Source organism: Aplysia californica, unplaced genomic scaffold (assembly GCF_000002075.1).
Source record: "Aplysia californica isolate F4 #8 unplaced genomic scaffold, AplCal3.0 scaffold00315, whole genome shotgun sequence".
NCBI classification, from domain to species: Eukaryota; Metazoa; Mollusca; class Gastropoda; order Aplysiida; family Aplysiidae; genus Aplysia; species Aplysia californica.
This window is the reverse complement of record NW_004797585.1, coordinates 630,896-637,127: the sequence shown is the minus strand read 5'-3', so window position 1 is coordinate 637,127 and position 6,232 is coordinate 630,896.

Here is a 6,232-nt window from a genome sequence, read left to right as displayed (position 1 = left end):
TGAAAACTTGCCGTCTTTCCTTGCTCGTCTGTTTGATTTTTGTCTGGGCTATGGTTTAGTGTTTAGAAGTGGTTTCAATACAATAGCACAATAGATTGTAGTAGGACCAGAGAGATTATAGTAAGTAAAACTCTCTGATAAGAATTCATGTTATTGTACTTGTTAAAAATTAGTGGCTATGACATCTCATAAATCCTCGTATTTCATACTATAACTGGAGCCGTTTTAGCATCCCACTTCCGGTAAAATAATCCTTATAGTGCCTATTTCACACGTAAAATATAAAAAGTAGAGAGCAGACACAACTCTCTAAATTGCACTTAATTTTGCTCCAAATTGAGTAAAATGGTGCGCAACCTAGCGAACCGTGATTACGTCAGAGCGCGGCGATGTATTTTAGTCAAAGAGGTTATAATAGTACTGGAGGTCGCAGCTGTGACGTCACTCACGCAAACTTACTATGGCTGTGCGGGCCCACTCAGCTCGCTTAGTCGCCATTTTATGAGAGGATTAGAAACAGCGCTGCCACACTGTGCGTCCTACAAAACGTCTAGGTCATCACGGAGTTTGAAGCTCAGTTCAGTTTTATTTTTCAGTTTTCTTTTTGTTTGTTGTTGTTTAAACATATAACATAAAGAATGTATTACATGAGTTGTTGTGTAAGATCACGATTTATCCTACGAGTGAAATTGCCAAGTTGTAATCACGAGTTTCAACGAGTGATTACAAACAGCAATTTCACAAGTAGGATAAATCATGGTCTAACACCACAACGAGCGTAAGAAATTTTGTATACCATACTGGTATCAGCTGCCGAAATACATCTCTACCGACAAAGTTCAAATGACCAGTCAATTGGACAAGAGGATCCATTCTAGAGTCTCACATGAAAACAACGTTTTCATGCCCATCGGAGTCGGTTTGAGAATTGAGAAAAATCTGGATTGTTTTCCTTTACTTTTAGCCCCGCTAATTTACAAGTTGTGCTATCCGTGTGTCTCCCTCCGCGAAACAAACCCCAAACAAAACAATCATAACGTAAATATAAGCAAAGTAATCAGAAAACGTACGATTCAAAAGTTGAAAGATACTGCATTAATACGGCCTGTTGTTGTTGTTAGAATAGAGATGACTTTGATTTTGATTTTAAACTTCGTAACCAAAACAAACCAAAGGCATAGAGTTATTCTCTATTCTAGATATGACAAGGTCAAGATCTAAAATTCTAGAGAATCTAGTCTAGACATAGATTAGAAATCTATTAGATCTAGATCTAGATCTAGTGCATTGCATTACATTGGTCAAAGATGAAAAAAAGGGTTTTTTAAACAACAAAAGTTGTCAAGTTATTTGGAAACTGATGTGCTGATTCCAAGTACGTAGATCTAGATCTAGTTAGATATCTAGTTTTTGTCTATCGATTTTCGATATTCTTGATTTCTAAAGGGGAGGTAAGAATAACAAGGGAAGTAACTTTTATTATTTCCAATAAAGTAATTATCCAAGAGTGTCAGGCTCTATACTCATATTGTCTAATATCATTTTTATTAATTGCGTATTGTTTTAAAAATTAATCTTCCTTCATTTATATAGTTGATCATTTAGTATATGTAGTGATAGAATTAATGTAAACGAAAATTCGAACGGTAATGCAAGTGACCTAGACAGTGGGTTTCTTATTTTTTGATAAAGTGACTATCAAATTTCAAACCATCGTAATCCTTTGATGATCAAATGATCATTTTTTTGTATTTATTCAAGCTGATATAGGCCTAGAATCTAGCCCTAGATCTAGATCTAAATCTAAGTAAGTGGTGCTATTTATTTAGTCGTGTTCTAGTTGATCTATCATTTTGATATTACAATTTATTTAGATCTAGATCTAGATCTAGACTCTAGTGTCCACTGTCCACATATTGTGTTTATCTGGTGTGCTGCTACAATGTCTGTACGGAAAAAGAAATTCCCAAACGTCAGTTGTACTAATTAAGTTGAAAGAGGGCAGTTTAGCTGCACCTGACAAGTTGCAATATTATGATGACCCATAAGAACAAAAGATTATTTTATACGGGAAAAGAATTGAACGTAACCTCACCATACTCTGGCGTAATCCCGGTTCATTACGGTACCCATCATTTGACTATTTGAAACAAAATTAAGGGCAACGTAGAAAGATTTTCTACTATACTCGACTATAAAAGTGATAGCGAGACTGGGCGACTAGTGTTTGGTTACCCATGGTGGGCTCGCTCTGCATTTGCACGGAAGTTTTTCAGTTTTTACTAGATCTAGAATCTAGATCTAGGCTACTTTGCTTAGCCTACACAGAGGGATCGCCTAGAATCTAGAAGTAGACGGCGAATATAGATCTAAATCTAGTGCGCGGAGTAATCTAAGCAAATTTTTATATTTCACGTGTCAGATATCAGCTTAGGCCCCGCGTCCACTGCGCTTTTTCGTCACTTGCAGGCCTAGCTCACATGCAAATGAGCTTGTTTTTGTCAGTCACTGACTGCCTTTGCCTGACTACGCGATTTTTCTGCAAGCACGCTTTTTCGTCAGTCGTTTTGGGGACTTAGAAAGCCTCGATTCGACTCATTTTGGAAGGAAATTTGCATCTTTAGGTACATTCTTGCTTCTTCATTGCACTTTACATGATCAATAAGGCTGTACAATAGCAGATTTGTGCTGAAAAACATTAAAAAATGAAATTAAAGCACTTGACCTAGACCTAGATTATTTCGTTTCCGGGAGAGTTAAAAATAGGTTAGGTCAGCCTATATTTCACGTGTCAAATATAAGGATATGTTTTACCGGAAGTGCAATGCTAAAACAACTCCAAGTATGGTATATGTCTATTTTTAAAAAAAAGCATACACAACACCGCACCGGCTGACTGATTGTGAGAAACATAAATGCTATTAAATGTGGGTTACAAATGAACAGAGAGACATAATAATATGAGGTGTTGTTTTGTTTTTCCCGGGCGCGGTGGGAGAGGGGCAGAGGGAAATAAAGTGAGTAATTGAGTTTCTTAAGAAAAAGGACACAACTTCAGACTTACCAAATTGATTGCTTTTATGTCATGTGGTCTACATTCTCCTTCTACTGCTGCAAAGCCTAGGTCTTCATAGAATGTGAAGGGGTTTAAGACTGGGTTAATAATTCAATCTATTAATTCGTTATTGTCTCAGTTAGTTTTTTAAAGTTTTAATAGAGGTTTTTAGGGCGCTCGCAACTGCATAAGGTCATATAAGTGCCGAAGATTAGAGGTGTTACAAGAGAGTAACAAACATAAAAAAGAAGGAGGAGAGATAAGGACGATATGTGAGGCAGCGTGGTGGAATCAGGCTCTCGTCAAAATAATCAAAGTGAAGAAACTTGCATTTTTCCCCAGTTTGTGAAGTTTCATCAATTTTTTTTTTGGCTCAACACCTTTCATGCCCTTTAAAGAAATCATTTATGTGTGGATTTTTCTGAAAAACGTTGATTAAAATCACAGAAAATGTAAATTTTCAGTTACCACGGACTCTTAAGCTAAGGAAATAACTAATCTTTGGCGGCCATTTTCTCACTAATTTTCTCTGAAAACAGGTGACCCCCACCTCCTTCATTTCCAAATATCTCGACTTGTATTCAAGATACATGGATATTCTTTTCATCCAAAATTAAATAAAGACAAGTGAACAAGCTTTAAGATGATACCAAACTCTACATGCCCAAAAATTAACGAGAGCCTGATTCCACCACGCTGCCTCACATATATTTTTTATAGGAAAGAAGAAGCAAACCACACCAGAGCACCCACCAACCGCCCACTTATTGTCTAAAAATTAACGATTAATTGTACGCTGGGATACTGTAAATCACTCATTGTACGGATCCCGTTTGCACACCCAAAGAACGTGGTTTAATATCGGGCACAAATAATAAATAATACATACTGACAACATTTTAAAATGCAACACTTAGATAAATAGCCGTTTTATCTTATCTAAAACGTTCACAATATTTTCTAAAATTAACGTTGATTGGGATTGGTGTTTGGCTACACAACACCCCATCTTCCATGAACCCCTGCTGCTGCTGTGGCACATGTTGTTTGGCATCGGTTCCGTAAATGAGACAGACTATTACGCTGGTCTTATTGGTGGGTAGTTACACCAGGTTGGCTACTTTACATTCTCTCATCTCAACAACATCGACAGTGGTTCTTCTCCGTTCAGCCAGCCTTGCAGGGTGTCAAATCTGCTTTTGGGAGACGCACAGCAAAAGATTTCAAGAAAATTATGTTTTGAGTTTAACAAGTAATTATCAAGTGCATCTCTTCATTTTTCTGAATTTTCCTCCCCCGTAAGGTCTCGCCGTGTAAAAGGGCCCCGTTCGCGTTATTTGGAGATTGTCTGGCTCTTTTAGAGGTAAACAATCACACAAATCCCTATGAGTACATTTTAGCGATAGGCAAATCGCATGAAAAAGAAACCAGCATCAAAAGACTTCCCAGAGTATCATAAACCGTGATTGAAAAGTGGTTTGCTGTGCACCGACTGGCCTTTTATTCCCCTCCGGAAGAGTGATGCACCCCTCAAGGTTGACACTCGTGACGTCACAGCTAAGACCTCTAGTTTTACGTATAACCTCTTTGATTTTAGTGCAATGCTAGCATGTCGATGCTTGCAAACTAACGACTCCCAGCCTTTGGTTTGTTTTGGTTGCAAAGTTTAAAACCAAAGTCATCTCTACTCTCACGACAACATGACATATAAATGCAGTTTCTTAATTTTCCATTTTTTGAATCGAACGTTTTCTGCTTGTTTCGTCTATGATTACGTTATTATAGTTTTGTTTGGGGTTTATTTCGCGCAGGGAGACACACTGATAGCACAACATGTAAATTAGCGTGGCTGACAATAAAGGAAAACGATCCAGATTTCTTCCCAATCCTCACTCTGACTCCGACTCATGACACTTTTGTTTTCATGTGAGACTCTTGAATGGATCATCTTGTCCAATTGGCTGGTCATTTGAACTTTGTTGGTCCGGATGTATTTCGCCAGCAGATATCAGTGTGGTGTTTTAAAAAATGTATTACACTCGCCAACGAGAGATTACAACTAGATCTAGCAAGTTTACAAGTAGGATTAGGGGGAGGGGGACAAGATAATTGTTGATGTTGTTCTGTCCCAGGAAATGCTGGGGGTGGGGAGATAGAGAGAGAGAGAAAGAGAGAGAGAGAGAGAGAGAGAGAGAGAGAGAGAGAGAGAGAGAGAGAGAGAATGGTAGTCCAAAATCGGAGTAGGCTTCGGCCGCCATCCGGCAAAGTTCGAAATTAAGTCCTACCAAAATAAAAATATTTAAAGTGCCCTGCGCATTCATATTATGACCTTATGCAATTGCGAGCGCCGTAAAATAAAAACTTAAATCTATCACATTTGAGCACGCCGGGATGACTTAACAAAATCTGAGTGAACATTCCAAGCAGTGAGATCACCAAAATAATGAAGGGGGCGGCTGTCGGGGGACGCTATGTATCGCCGACAAACCAACAACGTGAGGTGGCAAAGTATGTGCCTGGGACATGCAGGCCTCATTTGCGGCCCAGACAGAGGAAGGAAAACCATTGAGGAAAAACGACGGGCCGTAGTTCTTCAGTTTGTGGTTACAAGAACGCGCTCTGAGTTGTGAAGAAACAATCCTTGATGAGAGCAATAACCAGAACGTTCTCTTTCTCTCTCTCTCTCTTACAATCTCTCTGTCTGTCCCTCTGGCTCTTTTTAGTTTTAGCAGAGTTTTTACGGCGCTCGCAACTGCATAAGGTCATATGAGCGTTACTGTCTGGCTCTCTCCCTCTCCCCCCCCTCTCTCTCTCTCTCTCTCCCCGTCTAACACTGACATCCACTCTGTCTCTGTCTCTCTTTTTTTCTCTCTCTCTCTCTCTCTTGACCCCCCCCCCCTGGGATTGGTCCAAAGCACAGAAAAAGACGTAATTAGGCTTTGCGTAATAGAGTTCGAATTAAAAACCACTTTACTCAGTAATTACCTTGGTAAATAACGAGGGGGAAGTTTATTACAGCTACTCTAAATGCCGCGCACGAAGAGTGGTGGCTCTAAATATGCGTACTGAATCAAGTGGGAAACGATCTTTAACTTATTTTGCCCATACAATTATACAAACACAGTCACATACCAGAGAGAGTTTACAGTAATAGTATTACTGTAAACTCTCTGAACA